This window comes from Clarias gariepinus, chromosome 4 (genome assembly GCF_024256425.1).
Source record: "Clarias gariepinus isolate MV-2021 ecotype Netherlands chromosome 4, CGAR_prim_01v2, whole genome shotgun sequence".
Classification (NCBI taxonomy): Eukaryota; Metazoa; Chordata; class Actinopteri; order Siluriformes; family Clariidae; genus Clarias; species Clarias gariepinus.
This window is the reverse complement of record NC_071103.1, coordinates 32,105,379-32,126,208: the sequence shown is the minus strand read 5'-3', so window position 1 is coordinate 32,126,208 and position 20,830 is coordinate 32,105,379.

Sequence of the window (20,830 nt, the reverse complement as noted above, 5' to 3'; positions counted from 1 at the left end):
CGTTATGACTTTTAAATATGACCTGCAGTTCTTTAGATGTTGTCCTGGGTTCTTTTATCTGCTCCTGGATGGGTCACATTGGCTCCTGGAGTAATTTTGTAGGCCATCAACTACTGGGAAGGTTCACCATTGTTTCAAGGTTCTCTGGAGTCCAAAGCCTTGGAAATGCCTTTGTAACCCTTTCCAGACTGACACATGTCAATTATTTTGTTTCTTACCTGTTCTTAAATCTCGTCTTTCTCATTTAGGATCTTTTAGCATCCCTTGCGTTGTGAAAAGGTTCTTTTTAAATGAAGGTCTGGCAGTAATCAAGCCTGGGTGTGGCAAGTGAAATGTAACTCAGCTTTTTAAAAATCACGAGGGGACAATTACTTTTTCAAATAGGGCCAGGTAGCTTTTTTTCATTTAATGAAGAAATCCACTGTTTTCCAATTGTTTTTATTTATTAGGCATTTTTATTTTTCTGCAATGTTAAATTTTGTATGATGATCCAAATCCTTAAGGGTGACAAACATGCAAACATCAGAATTCATAAATATGTGAATTCTACAGTATGTCTATTTAAATATATATCTGTACCAGTTAAAAGTTTGGACACACCTTCTAATTAAATGGGCTTTTTTTTTCGTCTTTTTTATCTGGCAGATGTCTGGCAGAGGGCGATTGCTCATCTGGAAGATGTCGCCGAGCCGTCCGTGCCCGATGTTAGAACGACGCTTAGCCTACGTATTTGTACCGATGTTAATTATGTGTTCATACAACTGCCAAATGTCTGATTCATGTCAGATGGACCTCGTTTCATTAAAAACACCCCCCTCCCATTATTTTAATTAAATAACCTCGGTTAATTATAATTAACCATGGTCAACAGAATTCTGTAAAGGAAGGAAGCATAAGACAAATGGAATGAAACGGTGATTTTAATTTTATATTTAATAAAAACCCTGTTTTACACCAGCAGCAACTAACAAGTGATATACAAAACATAAAACACCACAAATAAGTATTAATCATAGAAAAAATTATACACCAACATAAACATTTTGTACTTTATAACTGTACGTTATGTCTTTTAAATATGACCGTTAGATACGGTTGGTCAGGAAACTTTTGAAGTCAGATACAGACAGGACACTTTTCAGTCACAAACTGCTATGAAAAAATATGGAGATAGATTCAATTAAAATTCATGATACTTAATTTAGCAAATGAACAATATTTATACTTTGTTCCTCTCGTTTCACAACTCATGAGAACAGACCGAAACCAGAACCGAACCGCAGATTAAGCACGCACATATAACCGTCGGTATTTTAAGTGTGATTAAAAATACAAGAAATAGCTTAAACTGAAATAACGTGACTAAACATCATTAAACAGCAGGTGACATTTATGTTCAGTATTTCGTTTCTATTTAGAAAGATGGGAATTAATTCCTGCTTACCTTTCCCCACGCCCGCCAACATCTTCTCAACTGCCACCTTCTGGTTAATTCTCCTTTGGTGTTTCTCCACTCTATTTCCAGATTATTTATATATATACAGTATGTTTCCCGTCCACATACCAGCAAATTTCGGATGATAAAGATACGTCGTATAGATGCTGTATAGATGTAAAAACGATGTATAATTTAACAGCTCAAACAGGCGATCTATAGCAATCAAAAAACGACTATAAAAAATGAATGCAATGTTTACCAGATGATACGCTCTTTAGCAGACGTCTCCGCGACGTACCTGTGCTATCTGGGTTAGCTTTTCTTTAAACGTGAAGAACAGTTTTTGCAATTACAATATTGTCGAGTGCATTTGCCAAACCCATCAAGCGGCATAATAAAACTAGCTCTCATGAAGACCATCCCAGGTAAGTAAAACCAAAACTTAGCTCTGCTGCTGCGGAAAAGTTCATTACTGGCATAAAAAATACCAATTAACTGCGCCTCAGGTTCGAGCTTTAATGAAGGCTTTAGAGACAGAGCATACAGTAAGTAGCAGACACATCTCAATATCAACTGCTCAGAGGAGATTATTGCATATAGTGTAGATGCCTTCAGCATTGTTTTTCAATGTAGAAATAAATAATAAAAAACTCATGCACAGTCGCACATACCCCGGACATTCATAGACATTGTACATTTGCACGTTCATGCACATTTGCACACTTCCTGGATATTTCCATTTATTTCTATTCAGATTCATCTTTAAATTTTTTCCACATTGTATAGATAAGATTTTATATATTTCTTATTTTTTTTTTTTTTTTTTTTAAGTATTTATATATTTTGTTTTACTTTCTACAGCTAGGGTTCTATAGCTAAACTTATTCTTATTTTATTGCACTATTTATTTCTTGTTAATTGTTTTTAAAATGTTAAGGTCACGGCCAGTCGTTTAAGTCTTTCACTGCATATCGTACTGTGTATGACTATGTATGTGACTAATAAAATTTGAATTTGAATTTATTAATCAGAAAAGATCACTGAATTTGAAGGTGTGTCTAGACTTTTGATTGGTATATATATATATATATATATAGCCTAAATTGTGTGCCATGTAAGGGCTTCTGCCAGTGCTGGGATTGGCATGCACTTCAGTGTTCTTTCTTCCTGCTTCCTGCCAACTATTGGATGATTGCCCTCTCTATACTAATTACTCCTGCCTCCTGCTTAACCATTGATTGGACAAAGGACAGGAAGGCTATATAAACCCCCGCCTGTTTATAACTGCTACAAAACTATTCCTTTAGTTTATCGTTGTTAAGTTATTCTTTAGAAATACCTTGTATGACCATCTGCTTTCTCCTTTGATTTGGTATGTTGTCTTGGTTAATCTGTGCATGACCTTTTGCTTGTTTCTGACTATGTTGTGTTTTGCTCTTAGAACTTGCTTAAGTTGTCTGTGTATGATTTGAAAATAGTGGTTATTAGGAAGCCTGTGTTTTATACACCCATTTTCTTCCTGGTTTTGGTTAGCTAAAGATTAAGGAAAGAGCTGTGTATTTGTGTTTCTTTTGTTGCCTAGGTTAGTTATTTCACTTTGGGACAGTTATGGGGAATTTTTGTTTATTATTTTTGCCTTTTGGGGAATTGTAAGATTGCATTGGATATATTGCAAAAGCACCATTGGTCTCAAACCATTTTTAAATTTTTTTTTTTTTACTTTATATTGTATGCCGTGGCCCGACCTAGACTGGGAGGGGGGCAGGGCCCTCCTGTAGCTCTGTCACTGAATCCTGAAAAACATCATCAACTCTCAGCAGGACACTCAAGCTCCTCCACACCTGCTTTAATGATACTTGTCCTCATGAAGCCCACTGTATGCATAGAGGCTCTGCTTTTCTTATAATGGGTTTGGACCTCTTTGTTCTAATGAAGGGAAATCCTAATGGTACTGCATAAAAAGTCATTGTAGAGCATTGTGTGCTTCTACATACTGTATAGATTTATACATACACTGTAGGTCATTAAGGTCTATGATGCATTGCTTAACCAAAGCAACCCAACAACTTCAACACTAATACATGATAAACAACATTAACAGTAACCTACACTTGCATTATATTAATTTATGTTATCTTTTTTTAAAGGACAGTACAACATATTATGCACAGGATGAACAACCTTTAAAAAAACGAAAAGTAAGGCTGAAAATCATACATATTTAAGCAAACCAGAATGAAAACAAATATTATTATTATTATTATTTAATTATTGAGAGGTGATGAATAAGTACCAGGTGAGGGCATTCAAATTCTGATGAGCTTGAGCAATCATACTTTGAGGACAGCGATCATGTTAATGAAAATATTATATTCTGGAGGTTCTGTATATTGGAAATCTTGCAACTTGCTACTTTTTATTATAATTTTTATTTGCAGTGTCTCTTTTATATTAAATAAAAAGAGGAGTACTAAAACAAATTGAGCTAAAAGCAAAATTTAACTGTAGCATATTGCAAATCAATACTTATAGCCTGTTAGTTTTTTAAACATGCAAAAGAAGAGAACACACACACACACACACACACACACACACGCACAAAACTACAGAGTAGCCAAATCAGTGTTCGGAAACTGCACTTTGGAGCAGCGCTCTAAAAACAGTGAGGTTAATCTGCTCATGTCAGCCTACCTGCCTGATGCATCACCCCAGCCTAATGATCTTAAGTGTTCTAAGACACTATTTGCCGTGTCTATTCTCAAGAAGCAATTTACGAATCTAGCTAAAAGTGAAGATCCACTGGTGTAAACCAGCTGTCAGGTGTATTACCTCCAGAGAATAATAGGTAAACAACAGTGACTGAAGAAAAGGTAGTTGAAACGCCAGCGTACTTCTAGGAATAATATCCAGTGTAAGTTAAGGATAAATGCCAGTGGATCCCCTTTATACATTAAAAGGGCCAACATAAAAGGTGACTCAGATGTGGCTGTGGCTTTACAGTTTGTTCCCTACCTGAATACAATATTCTCTAAGCATCTCCTTTTAAATATGCTTTTTCCCCCTAAGAACTTTGCATCTTACACTGTATATTTTAGACATACACAGCCCAGCAGCACTCGAAGTGCACAATAAATTTGCATTGTTTTGAATACTTTGGATTTGAATGAGAAAGAGTATGTATTGCGGTCTGCTCTGGTAAAATGAAATCTTACCTGTAAATTAATAATTAAATATGGTACAGATATGGTACATTGCAGTACAAAAAAATGAAAAATAAATAAACAACTAAAAAATTATAGTAAAGCAAAAAAAAAAAAAAAGAAGTGATTGGGTCTTTAAATTGTCCATTATTTATGTAGTAGAGAATGAAGTGTGTGTGTGCATGTAGGTTCTAGCAGGTTGGGTTATAGTGTTTATAATAATAATAATCATAATTATATTAATAACATCACAGTTATTTGAGATGTAACAGACACTTCCCAGTAAAACCAATGATAACACATGAACTCATCTTAATTTAGTAAATACTACAAATTACCGATTTAATAAACTGTGTGTAATAAGCCCAGTGGTGGGTGCTGAAATTTTAAATACTTAAGAAAAATGTAAAATGGGACAGGACACAGTAATGGGGTATGGTCACCTAGAACTATTCCTCAGGATTACTCTCTGGCTTTTTCCGTTGAGAATATTCCACTAAATATTTTCTTTTCTTTTCTTTTCTTCTTTTCTTTTCTTTTCTTATTTTCTTTTCTTTTCTTTCTTATTTTCTTTTCTTTTCTTTTCTTTTCTTTTCTAGAAAAAAAAAAAACTTTATTTTTTTTTTTTTGTGAAGCTGCTTTGAGACAATGACCATTGTTAAAAGCGCTATATAAATAAAATTGAATTGAATTGAATAAACAATTTTACATGCACTTACTCCCCAAAGATATACAATTAATTATATATACAGTAGAACTCTTCATATAACAGCTTCCCAGTTGTGTTGTTTGTTTGCACTTGATAGTACTGGTAGTATGATGCGTACAAATAACCTTAAGGACTAATAAGAAAAATTGCATTTATATTAATCATTATTATACAGAATAAGCAAGTCAAGCCAACTCACAGGCTGATACTAAGGTGCCTTTTTTAGTATGTTATTATTTGTATAGTACCTTTCTATGATAAATAAGGCATAATTAGTTAAAAATGTATTTAATAAAAATGGATAATCAATAATTTGATGAAGTTAAATTTGTTGTATATAAAATGCAGTCTTTTAATATATTTAATTAACTTATACCACTTCAGCCGCGAAATTATTACATAATACCAGTAAAACATTTGGTTTAGGTTTTCTAACGAACGTTTGTTTTACCTCATAGTGGAGCTTCACAGCACTACCTTTTATTATCGCCACGGTTTTGGAACATATGAGGCAAACTGGTTTTAAACAATGATCTGTACATCTTTAAGGGTTAATTTTTCATAGTCTATTGTTTAATTTTTTGGAGTAAGCCATGTTTTGTCATAAATTTGTTTCTGTTTGGTAAAGATTTAGGCACTTTGTAGGTGCAAAACTCTCATGTTGATTGGCTCTGTTGCCTGACGAGTATAGTCATGCTTCTTTAAGAGAGAAAAAGCACTGAATTTATTGGCTCTATTAAGTGACACTTTTAGCCACGCCTCAGGGAAAAGGCACTATATTTGTCCAAAAAAGCAATGTCTGCTGTGATTTAATCTGACACATAACTGCTCATTGCATCACTACTACTCAAAATTTTGATTTAAGTTGTGGTGCCCATTTAACTTCAGACAGATACTAAAGGACTGGCAAAATTTCATTAAATTCTGTTTAGCCAGTTTTGCGTGAAGCTGGACAGTCATACAGACATACAGACATACATACTGACAGGATATTTTCTAAGACTGGTTTCTGGTCCTCTAATGTGTGAAATGAAAATCTGTACATTGGTCAGAACTAATATATATATAATGTATGCAATGTAAAGATATCATTAACAAAGCGAGTTCTAAACAATGTACAAACATTTCCTCACACAGTCTAAAGACATGCAGATTACTCTAATTTGTGTTTTGGATATATGTGCCTGTGTGCCCTGTGATGAATTGGCACCCTGTCCAGGATGTACCCCACCCGGATAATCAATATAGAAGATGAATAAATAAGTATACTGTATTTAATACCACTTTTTTGGTTATATTCCTACACAGCACCCTATCATGTTTATTCCCTATTTAAATTCTTCATTATGGGTTTATTAATGTTGAAACTGTTGCGGCTGTTAAATTCTGGTTATCGAATGCAAATATAGTGCAGATTGTCCAACTACATGTCTCACCATAAATTTTAAACTTTAGGCTTTGATTAAATACAGGGCTTATTAGTTCACTGAATTATGTGATTTATTTATGAAAATAGACCTTTCTGTAGACATTGTGCATAGGTGATCTTCAGTGAGCTGGCTGAATGGCTATTTGATTGAGCAAACTCTCTTATGGCTCCAGTAATTTTTGGCAGCGTAACAATGGCTTAGATGCTCCACATGGCACAGGAGACCCAGCAGTAACCAGAAATAATTAGAGTGTTAAAGCAAATCTTCTTTATCAGACACATGGCAGCACAGACTGTATTTGTGTGAAGGACAGTGCATACAATATTCAACTGATGTCTCTTTCACTGTAGACATATTGCTTCCATATGCACAAGTAACAGTTCAATTAGACGGTTGTTTTTTTATGGCAAGAAAATTTAAGGATAAAATTTAAAGATAAATGAAATAGTAATAATTTTCAGAAACCATCTATCCTATCCAATGCACTTACTGTATAAGCTGATACATGCTATGCATAGTGTTTTTAACAAACATGTGTATAGCATAACATTTCAGGATTTAGATTTATATAATTACATATAAAACAGGCAGGTTGAATAGGATATGCAAAGTTTCTCCCTTTTTGGGTTTGTATAAATACAGGTAATAAAATTTCATAGTGAGATATTTTTATGTGATAAACTTTGCTGACAGACAATCCTTAAGTATACCAAGACATATAAATCACATTAAATGTTAAATTTCCCCATCCTTAAAATTTTCCCCTTTGCTACATGTTCATATACAGTAGTTTCATGATGTGGCACACCCCCCTCCTCTCATTCTGCTAGTTTTCTCAGTCATGCAAATATGTTTTTGATGCATCCTGCTGTTTCATGGTGTTTGGTTTGCTTCTTTTACATCAGCCGTTAATTGGCCCAGATTATTGTGGTTATGATGTTTATGCAGTAGTAGTATAAGTAACTCCAAAACATCTCTCACTAGGTAAAAAAAGGAAAAACAAACGGGATGCATTTTTATTAATAAATATTTTTATATAAGCATACATCTGGCAAACATTGTCATGTGCTCGTTTTTTTTAATAGGAATCATTCGACCATTGGCACAATTCTAAAGAACAAGGACAAGATTAAGGAACATGTTAATTTTATACTGTGTGTAGCCAGTTGTGTTAGTATCCTAGGGCCAGGGGTAGCTCAGTGGTTAAGGCATTGGACTACAGTTCAGAAGGTCCCAGGTTCAAACCCGACAACCACCAAGTTTTGGGCCCTTAAGGCACTTAACCCTTAACCGTCAGATGTATAATGAGATAAAAATGGAAGTCGCTCTGGATAAAAGCGTCTGCCAAATGCCTAAATGTAAATATCCTAATACCTATACAATGTTTGTTGAATTTACAAACAAGAGCGTGTTCCTATCTTGGGGATATATACGTACACTAGCGTTCAAAAGTTTTAGTGCAAACACTTGCAAATTTCTTTTTTTTTTGGTTTAATGATTTATTTTTTACATTCTACAACAATACTGGGGATTTCAAAACTATAAAATAACACATATGGGATTAGGTAATTACGTAACAACAAGAAAAACAACAGTTAGTTGTTATTTTAAGACACAGTATTGTCAAGTGCATTTGCAAAATCCGTCAAGCACCAAAATGAAACTGGCTCTCATGAAGACCATCCCAGGAGGACGAGACCAAAACCTACCTCTGCCGCAGATGAGAAGTTCATTTAGAGTTATCAGCCTGAAAAATGACCAATAAACAGCACCTCAGATTAGAGGCGTTATGAAGTCTTTACGCATAAGTAGCAGACACATCTCAATATCAACTGTTCAGAGGAGATTAATGCATTTTTGGACGCCTTCAGCATTCCTTTACAATGTAGAAAGAAATAAAAATCAGGAGGGATCATGGAGTTAGAAAGTGTTCTAAAACTTTTGAATGGTAGTGTATGTATACAGTATATACAGTGGAGCTCTCAAAGCTCTCAGAAGAAGATGCCAACCTTTTAGGTGCTGATGAGGGTTTTAAGGTTGGAGAGCAGAGTCTGGCACAAGCTTCTCTACATTGAAGTTTGTAAAGAACAGACTTAGGACCTCTATTAATTAGAAGCCTTGAGGCTTGCATGTGCAAGATATAAGGACTGCTTTACTTCAAAGTTGCTTATAAATATTTAAATACGGTTGTCATACTGTGTAATACATTTAATTCAGTAAAAAAAAAAAGGGATGTCTATGGTCTAAATTTATTTGGGTGCATAGGATGGCCTGGGTTGCTGAGGGAGTCCCTCCCTCAATGTTTGCTGCGTTTGACTCCAGACATGACTCCAACTGTGCCACTGAGGAGCCGTTTTCACGAGCCTACTTTGCCACAGCTGCGTGCCTGTATGCCAGCTGGACACTGCTTGCGACCCGTACATGCACAACCTCACTCCTTTCCTTTCTTCCCTCCCCCCTCTTTACATTTCACACTTTTCTTCATTTCCTAATAAAACTACCCTTTTCTCATAAGACCTCGCCTCTGTGTGTCTGTGGTGTGCCCCGAGTCAGAGCTCTTGTGCAGTATATTCAACCGTATATTCAATTTTATAATAAGAGTTAATACTTTATTTATAAAACTGATCATTTTTTTAACTATTTACACATTGTATGGTCAAGTGTTAAACTTTGATGTATAAAATGATAATTATTTTTGCATATCCCAGATCCAACTTTTATGGAACAATTGAGGAATAATTACCATCATGCATGTACAGTTTATACAAGAAAGCATAGTTTTAATAATATAAACATTTTCATAATAATGTAGAAATATGGTATTTATAGAAAGTGTTATTCATTGCTATTAGCAGTTATTATTGTATTATATTGTCTTTTTTCTAACACTATTTGTATGATGATGTTGTTCTGCTCTTGATGTAGGTAAAGTTCATTTTATATTTTAATAAATATAGTTATTTATTCCTGACACTTGAAATTAATTAATGTGTTCGTTGTTTTTTTCCTTCTGTCTACCTTGTCTGATATTGCCTTATGTAAAATGGTGGTCTGGGTAAACTGTATTTCATTCCAGAATGTCTGTGATGAGAGGGAATGACAGAAAAGCTCTTCTTGTCTTGAATATAAATGATGAGGCCCCAGCAGATCAGTGCAAAAATACCATCAAGATTCAAAAGTCCAGATGTCTATGCTTGCTATAGCAAGAAATATAAAATTGCATGTCTTTTTAAATCAGCAGTTTCATGTGACATTCTGACAGTTAACCAAAAGAATGACAAGGGCATTTATGGCTCGCATGAATGCCTTACCTTTAAGGTGTATTTCAGATTTAAATGACTTGATTTTGGCTTGGCAGAATTCTTCACAAATCAAAAGAACAACATTAATTATAATATTTTATATGCTACAACCAAATAAGGCCTAAACAGATGATGGATAGTTGGAGGAATGTGGTAATAGGCTGTTATCTGACTTAAAATGTGAATACTCTAATTATAAAACTGATCATTTTTGAATGATTCACACATTGTATGGTCAAGTGTTAAACTTAAAATGTTGCATAAAATTATATTTTCAGTTATAGAAAGTCTACAGAAAGTATGTGACTCTAATTAGCAGAATCTTGCTGCTTTTCTTCATGAATGCTGAATTATTCATTTCCTCTGCTTCTTATTTTCCACCTCCTAATGTAATTCTCTCTGTTCACTATATTGTGTGCCACATTTGAAATCTGGCAACAAAAAAGAGCATGCTACATTCACAAGCGATTTTTTTATGTTGATATATCCGGGCATCCTAAAATACCACGTGTGCTGCTGGTCTTCCTTTAACAAGTTCAGTAACAAGATGTTCTGGTCTTAACAACGTTGCTTCAAGTCACGATCTCAGCTGGAGCATGACAAAATCAGGTGTTAAATTAATACCTCAAGTGTACAGTGAAGCAGCATTGTTTTCACTGGGATGCTTTAGGTGTTAATTTACCACTGATAAATTTGTTGTTCGAGGTTGTTTTTTTAATGGTATTTGTGAAGTGGGCACTAGCCCACTCGAGTGCTTAATACCATCCATCCACACCTCATAATAAGCAGCTATGACTCCTTATGAGACTTTAGCACTCAGAGGTACTTTACTTTGCATCCTTGATCAATAGAGAAAAATTGAGGACCAGTGAGTAAGAATTATAGATTCTTTTAGAATGTTTTGTAAAACTAATAATTGTCCCAGCAACAATCATTGTCCGCAATCAATTACACTGAGGGATCTCTTCTTTACTTAATTTGCTTAAGTCAAAGATGTACATCAATAAAATAATTACCCTTACACCATGCACAGAGATCTGCAATCCAAAAAGCTTTTTACTAGACATTAGAGTGTGGCTCTGGAAATTTGAAGTAATTCAGCCATATGAGCAATAGTAGGGTCAGGCACTGATGTTGGATGAGGAGGCCTAGGGTACAGTCAATGTTCCTTCTTTCTAAAGGGTTGAGGTCAGGGTTCTGAGCAGGACATTCTAGTTCTTCCATTTCAACCTTTTCAAACCATGTTTTCATGAACAGCATGTCTTCATGAGCTATACAATTTTGTGGTTTCACTTTATGATACAATTTGGAAATGAACCACATACAGGATGGGTGTGATGCTCAGATGTCCACAGAAATTTTGGCCATATAATGCACTTTCATGACGGATGCTTCACATAATGAAATCCTAAAAATAAAAGGATTTATAAAGTTATGCTGCTGTTTAACAAAGAAACAGGGTCCCTATGCATTAATGCAGTGATGTTTTTTGTTTAGAAATTACAAATTTACTATACCAACACATGTTGTTGCCTTTTATTTAATCTGCACGCTGCATTTATGCAGATTTTATTTATTGGGGGACGTTACTTTTTAAAATTAAAAAAATATATAACTAAATAACTGAGTACTTAAATGGTGAACTTAACGCATTAGATTACTTTTTACATCAAAAAACCTCATCCTGCTTTTTTCAACGATTATCACCCTGTAGCTCTCACCTCAGTAAGTTAATGAAGTGCTTTGAGCGCCTGGTCAGAGACTTCATCATTTCTTCACTACCCAACACACTGGACCATCTACAGTTTGCATACCACCCAAACCATTTCACAGACAATGCAATCTCCCATCTCTTACACACATCACTTACTCACCTGGACACTAGGAAAGGGAATTATGTTAAAATGCTCTTTATCGACTACAGCTCTGCATTTAATACCATAATTCCCTCCACACTCACCACCAAGCTGGAGCACCTCGGACTCAGCTCATCTATGTGTCAGTGGATATCCAACTTCGTAACTGGCAGACCACAGGTAGTAAGGATGGGCAGACATGTCTCAGCCTCACTCACTCCCAGCACTGGAGCCCCCCAGGGTTGTGTTCTGAGCCCCCTGCTGTACTCTTTGTACACCTATGACTGCGTGGCCACTACGAGCACTGTCGTGGTCGGCCTGATCACAAACAACAACGAGACGGCCTACCTGGAGGAGATTGGAAATCTGGAGAACTGGTGCCAGAGGAACAATCTCCTCCTGAACGTCAGCAAGACAAAGGAGTTAATAGTGGACTTCAATACAAAGCAGGAGAGGAACTACCGGACTCCAGTCATCAACAGAAGCCCAGTGGAGAGAGTGGACAGCTTCAGATACCTCGGTGTTCACATCACGCAGGACCTGGCATGGTCCTGTCACATCAACACCGTGGTAAAAAAGGCCCGGCAGCGTCTGTACCACCTCAGACGCTTGAGAGACTTTAGACTGCCCTCCAAGGTGCTCAGAAATTTCTACTTCTGCACCATAGAGAACATCCTGACGGGAAACATCACGACCTGGTTCGGGAACAGCACCATGCAGGACAGACGAGCTCTACAGAGGGTTGTACTGAGCTCATCATCCGCACCGAGCTCCCTGACCTGCACTCAATTTACAGCAAGCTGTGCTGGACCAAGGCCAGGAAGATCGTGAAGGACCTCAGCCATCCCAACAATGGACTGTTCTCTCTGTTGAGGTCAGAAAAGCGTTTCCGCTCCCTGAAGACCAACACAGAGAGACTGAGGAGGAGCTTCTTCCCGCAGGCGATAAGGTCTCTCAACTACATCACCATGCAGATCTAGTACAATCTTTTAACATCCATGGACACTCTGGACACATTCACACACACCTACACTCACATCTACACTTACATGTTTATGTTTACATTCTGGACCATTGCACAAAGACACTTTAATAAGGCACCTTCATAAGTCACTTTCTATGCACATTTTCACACCATTTTTCTTTACCAATATTAAATTTTTAAAGAAATGTTCTATGTACAGTATATTTCTATTTTTATTTTTATGTACAGTATATTTCTATTTTAATTTCTATTTTTATCCTAGTTAAATTTAATTTTCTATCGTATTTCTTTTATTCATATTTATTTCTTATTATAAGGTTTAATTCTCTTTTTAAGGTCACTGTGGGTTGTATAAGCATTTCACTGAATATCGTACTGTGTATGACTGTGTATGTGACAAATAAAATTTGAATTTGAATTTGAAAAAAGAAATCCAAGTACTTTAACGCATTAGTTTGTAACACGTTACACTCAACACTGTTCATACAAGTATTTTTAATGTAAAAATTGCCCATTCTGTATAAGTATGTAAAGTATATCTTCAACTACTTTACAATCTATAATTTCTATAGTTTTTCTTAAAAATGAACCAAGAACACACTGTAGATTTAAATTAATCCCCAACAAAAAACTGCAGTGTCTTAAATTATGCAGATATTACAAAAAAAACCAAAAAACCTCTGCTTCTTCTTTATCTTCTTTCTGGTTACAATGGTAAGTGGGCTATGGTTTAGATTAGGTAAAAAAAAATCTGTAAAATTAAGATGTTTTTTGGTTTTGTGAATGCACGTCTGAAGTTGTACCCCTGTTTTTCGCTTTAGAAAAGAATCATCGTATATACTGTAGTAAAGGGGTTGGGTGATGACATTTTTTCATCCAAAGGTTTTTTTCCCCCCTCTCCTTAATAATCACTTTGTAGGCCAGCTGAGTAGGGCGAACACACATTAATTAATCTGTTTGAGTAGAGACTCTGAGAATGGCCGAGAGTTAGCAATATTTTGTGTTAATTAAAATGTTAATCAGACAGGATCCCTGAAGCCAGCGTCTGAGTCAGAGACCTTTTTTTTTTTCAGGTCAAAATAAGCTTGTCTTCCTTGGACATTGCCAACACTAATAAAACACCATAATAAAAACTTTAAAATTCAAACCTAAATTTTTCTCATGAAGACCTAGACATTTACGCCTATTAAAATAAACAAATTGTAATAATTAATTAATGGCTAAAAACTACCATTTCATATAATTTGTTACATGTTCATGCTTTAGCTACATTCGTAGCAATGACATTAATTAATCTGTCAACACACAAAAAAAAACATGTTATTACCCATTTCCATTTATTATAATATCCCCAAATGTATAACCTTGGAGAAAATGCTGCCGCACATTACAATACCAGAAAGTGTTTAAGAAAATTTAGATTCATAGATTCAGTTACTTACTTCCTCAAGCATTATGCTTAACGGCACCATCTATCTATCATTTTACTCTAGTTAAACAGGCATTAATTATCTTCCACTTACAGAGTTATCACCATTAACTGACAATCACTGACAGTGTCCGCATCAATAAATATCAGTCAAGTAATAGCCAATCATTTCATTTTATTAATATGCACAGTTTAGCTTTTTATGAGCAGCACTTTAATGCTTAACTCATCCTAAAAGTTAACTAAGAGGAAGGGCTTGCTCCAAATTGCTTAAATAATGCTTCACATAAGTCATACTTTGCAGAGAGACATGAATAAAGAAATGACAATATATTATATTTCTCCTTCATCCTTTCATCTTGAATGGCCTGGACCACCTCTGCTTGGCTTCATGGCTGACTCATGACATCCATAATAAAGCTGTTGGATTGAGTTGGAAGAATGAAATGGAAAGTTCTTAATGTCAGAAATGATTCCTTTAGAATGACTGGAGTAAAAGTAAAGAGAAATGGGCAGCAGTTCAGGGAATTTATTTTATATACAAGATATCACTGAGTAGTGCAGATGACACATTTACCTAGCTAAGTTTAAATCCCAGTTGCACTGTGTACAATCCACAGCCAGGATTCTTCAAATCTCTGTGAAGGTGTGATAACCACAAAATCTGAAAAAATTACTGCATTTGCAGCAAAAGTGACACCAGAAATTCGAAGCGCTTTATTTCATTGGCTGTATTTGTTCGTGTTTGAGGCACATATTCATTGGATGCCATTTTAATGGGGTCCTCATTAGTATAGGAATATCTGACAGGCTTACCTTGTGGGGACTTCATGGTCAGGTCTCCATGAGGATAAGCTCCAAGACAAATTTCCAAGTGTTGGAAGATAGTGTTGGAATTAGAGGTCTATTTATATTAAGTGTTGATGAGATGCCTTGTTTGTTAATGTGCATATTACATGCTAAAAATGACTGACAGTAGCACTTATTCATTTCGCAAATAAATCCAATGTTATTATGTTTCTTGATGACTCACTGACATTATAGTTCAGCTCTCTGCATGCATTTTCAAATGGTACTTTTCACTCCACTGTCATTTCCATTGTAGTGTCAGTGCTTGCTTTAATGAGTAGAGGACCAGGCCTTTAATTCACTATCGATCATGTGTCATGCTAATCCTCTCTACACTTTCTGCCTCTCTTCTATTTTTCCTCTAACGGCACAAATATGTTTGGATGCATTATCCCTGCATTGTTGAGTGCTTCTCCCATTTCCCAAAGCCTCCATATATCTCTTCAGTCTTCTTTCTCGCTCTTTCTCTCTCCCTCTCTCATAACTAACACCCACTCATGACTTGCAGCTGTTCCAATTCCCTATTCTCCCTGCCACTGCGTTAGACTCACAGGGACAAAAACTGGCCTACTTGCTCTCGTGTGTTGCTCTTGTTTAACACAAGCAAGGTCATTTCTTTATTGCTCAAACAATTTGAAAATTCTGCATCAATCTTTATTAAGATACCAAGGGAGAAATTAAAATAGTTGCTTTTTGTCAGTTTTTATCACAGTCACCTTATTTCTCTCCTTTTAAGTTGTTTTATGGAGAAGAGAACCGTTATATCAGTGGTGACAGATTGAGCCACAGTTCATTAATGTTAAGAGTTCTGAGGTGCCATTAAGGGACCTTACATCAGTGTCAGCTGCAATTGATTGCAATTACAGATAAGAAATAAATAATTTAAGACTTTTTTGTGTAAGAGGATGTGACCAGTTAAAGATCTTTTTTTTGTTTAGAAAGATTGCATTTTGCATTGATGCACTTCATTTTTACCATGGGTCACATCTCTAAGCAGTTATTAAAGTGAGTGACGCTGTGTAGGATTATTTTTATCTGACATGACCTTTGTAACGCTTTAATAATATAAAATGTTACCATTGAACTTTACTTAATATAACATTATCATTTGTCTATTTCCCTGCCCTCATTAATTTAGTGGTTTGTATAAATGCAGGCGTATAGCTTATTCAGTTGGGCATTTACCCTTTTCCCCATATTGCACCACAAGACAGCATAGCGCATTCAAAGTAAAGTTCTGTTGGCCAGGATCACAGACACTCATGATTTACTAGTGTCATTGTGATTTACAGGGGAGATTGTATATGCCATCACACCTGCTCAGAGAGTTCCTAGAAATGGATGGCAGTGGCAATACTGGATTTCAAACTGACTTTCCTATTAAGCCACTGGGAGCAGAATGGTATTTTCAAACCTACTTTGATCCAAAATTGGGCTCACTTTTTGGCTGCCTGGGACCATTGCAAAAACAAAATGCCAAAATTGTATTTACTTGATGTCAACTATGCAATTTCTGTGGTTGGGTTTATGTCATCCTACTTCAGCAAATATTTTTTTTCAACCCCATTATTAATTAAATAAACTTCCTGACCAAAATGTTACTTGATGCCTTTAATTGGATATATCCTTAGAGCCTTTGATGGCATAATTCCAAAGAATATGTTACAAATGTAAACAGTTCTTTCAAGCTTAACTGATGCAGTGAATAGGTTTTATTGTCTTATATCCTGTGGTCGTAAAAAGGCACAGTTTCAGCATTGTTGTGCCCTTAACCCTATCTGCTCCAGGGACGCTGCATCATGGCTGACCCTGTGCTCTGATTCCAGGTATGCTGGAATTTATGAAGAAAGAATTTCACCGTGCAGTAATATATATATATATATATATATATATATATATATATATATATATATATATATATATATATATATAGCTAGCAAATAAAGGCTTAACTTGCAATGTAAAAACTTAACTTCCATCAAGTAAAAATAAAACATTGAAAATACTGCCATTGAATTAGAACCATGGAACATATTATTAAAACTTGAAATGCTACAACTTCTTGATAAAAATGTGGTCAGGGCAAAAAATTAAAAACGATTAATAAGATCATTTCAACATTTGGTGAAGTTACATTGTAAGAAGTCGTCAGTAAAAATCATAGCTACAGTATGCTTAATAGTGAAATTAAGAGCATTTCTACATGAACAATGCAATGATAACCCACAGGACTGGGCCCAAACAGCTGTGTGCCTATAGTATATGACACAACTAATCTAAAAAAGGCTTGCAATTGTGCAAATGAAGATTTGGAGCAATGGAGACATGTGGTCTGACGAGTCCAGATTTACCCCATACCAGAGCGATGTGCACTTCAGGGTAAGGAAGGAAGATCATAAAGTGATTCACCCATCATGCTTAGAGCCCAAGCAGCCAGGTGGCAGGTGTAATGATCTATGGTTGCTTCCATAGCAACCATATCCGTACACAGATGTAATATCATCAATAATATATATATATATATATATATATATATATACACACACACACACACACACACACACAGACACACACACAAATATATATTTTCTCAATGACTTAGGCACTATAAACATTTTCGATCACAAATAAAGGGAATGGCTCAGAGTGTGTGGAAGAAAATGTTAAACTTCAAAAAGTATTAAGTCAGCTTGAAACAGAGAGATTTAGATTGGATATCTAATCTTGGCTGTAGACGATAATGCACAGGTATAACTTCTGGCAGTCCACAATATCATCCTAAACATATACTGTAGAAAAGCTAATATCTAGGGGTTTAAACTGCAGAAATACCATAAAACCCTGCAACAGATTAAAAAGCTTTTTTTAAAAGGAAAAAAATCATGCATACTGTGCTGATTTATTCATGCTGCAATATCCCACTAGCTCATATCTGCACAGAGCTGAAGGGGAGCCAGAACCCCAGTGAAAGTGCCAGGGGAAAGGGGCTGCTCATTTCCACACAAATAACCATGCGATGTTGACCAAATTAACAAACAGAGACCCTGGAAATCACTCGCCACTTCTCCCCCTGGGTCCCGTTTCACACTCTGCCAATCTCCGTTCGCCCTCGTTTTCCCAGTCTCACTGATTACACAAACCCAATGACGTTGGTGCACACAAATATCAAATGTGAATTTCAAGTGGCTTTTTATCTTTTTCCCCTCCACAAAATTAAGATCAGATGAAAAGTGACAGGCGCATTTCTTCAAGACTTCCACTGAATAACGGAAGGTCTCTGTCAAAATGAAAAGAATGCATAATTGGTTGAGATGTTGGACAAGTGAAGGCTGCCTCTCCAAAGAAAAAAAAAAAAGGTAACATGAGTTCTTGTCACAAAATGTCTGATTTCTTTGGTAGAGAAATGTTAACAATGTTTGAGTCAATCTGAGGTTCTATTTTTAATGTAGGTCATGTGTACATTCATTAGTAGGCTTTGCTGTACGAGTGTTTGAGTAAGTGTGGAATAGTCCAGGGCAGGATACTAGGAATATGAATTTGGTAATATGGACAACGTTTAGCAGCAGAGAGTCATAGCAATGTTTACATACAAAAATAAATGGAGGTAATTTTAGTATCCAAATAGTCAGTATTACAAGTCAATGTAGACCACTTATATTTTGGGGTTTGTTAACTACAGCTGCCCAAATACTTGCTTAACAAAATTGGCATGGCCATTTTTGTAAATACTGTAAATCATGGAACTTCTATTCTGTATCAGAGATTTAAAAAAAGGCTTTAAAACTGTAATGAATGCCAAATGAATCTGTCAACCAGCAATGATTAATTACATATTACATCTTTATTGACACTGCAGTACAGACCACTGCACTGCTTTTCAAAGTGTCAATAAAACAATCATAATATCTCCATGCTCTGGCAAATAGACCATTATGATTTACAAGAAAAAGCTAAATCAATACAAAAATTGGATGAAAAAAAAGCTAAAGAACATCTCAATATTCTCTATTACGACAGCATTTTTAAAAAAAGTAACGTCTCCTTACAGCTCTAATGCGTCTCCCATATTTCCCAGTGCACCACTCATTTTGAGCCCATATTAAAATGAAAATAGTATTTGACAGATATTAGTAAAATCTGAAAATCAAATGTTTGTGGAGTCATTTTTGTAACCACCTTTATAAATCATAGACAGAATGGTAGAGAACACACTTTAATGTTGCTGAAATAAATGAAGACAATCATGCTGTTTATGTAATTTACTGTGGCTTTTACAAAGACACTAAACAAATGTAGATGCCAGTTGTACAAGTCTAAAGCTCATTCAAAATACCTTCTCATAGTCATTTACAAGAAAATTGATTTGATTTCGTAGGCTACACAGGAGCCTTTGCTTCATAAACTGAACTCAAACTGAACTCAAGTGTTCACAAAGACAATGATGTGGCATTTATAGTATGAACTGAGTGCAGAATGAACACAGGGGGTACACTGCATAATGATGACTGTTGGAAAGGTCATGTCCAGATGCATTTATGAAGTTATTAGAGGTGCCAAGGTGTCATCTTGTCTTAATGATTAATTTACAAATCTTGAAATTGTCATGACCCCAATCTTAAATAGATTAATATGCCAAGAGCTTAGTAGATGGTGTATTGGTTTACATTAGTGCTTGATTGTAAAACATATGTGATGTTTATTGATTTTACTACTGTAATTATTAACATGTAACATGTAGTAGCATATTGATTTTTTTTAAAGGACCCAGTATGCACTGCTAGCAGGAAAAGTAGATGAGTAATGGATGAGCTAAATACACTGCCCAGCCAAACAAAAAAGAAGTCATACAATCTACTATTTCATTTTACTGCCTTTTGCTTTGATTATGGTTGTGGCATGGTTTTGATAACCTATTATTTTAAGCATTTATTTTGCATTAATTTCTTTCCAAAATCGTATACTTATGATAGTAGAATTAGACTGCTGTGTAAAGTCTTCTCTAGCATATCCCAAAGATTCTTAATGGGGTGAAGGTCTGGACTCTGTGGTCACCAATCCATGTGTAAAAATTGTGTTGTGATCCCTGAATCACTGTTTCACAATTTGACCCTGATTAATCCTGGCATTGTTATCTTAAATTATGCCTGTGCCATCAGGGATAAAAAAATCCATTGATGAAAAAAAAAAAAAAAAAGTAATTCGGTATATTCAGCTAGTCAGCAGACCTATTTTTTGGGGGGGGCATATAATGTTGCTGACCAGAAAAACAGAAACAACCCCAGATCATAACACTGCCCCCACAGGCTTATCCGGTAGGCACTAGTCATGATGGGTGTTTCACTTTATCTGCCTCTCTTTTAATTCAATTCAATTTTATTTGTAAAGTGTCATTGTCACAAAGCGGCTTTACACAATCAAGAGAAAACACAATAAAAAAATCTCACAATCTCTTCTTACCCTGATGCGCCAATAACCCTAGTCTGCTAAAACTTTAACCACGGCAGTAATTATCTAATGGAAGGATCTTACCTATTTGCTTTATTTTATTTAGCCAGGCATTGTATCTGTAAGTGAGTGACAAATTTGTACATCATGGCTTTTCTGTTTTCCTGTCCATGATACCATAATAGAT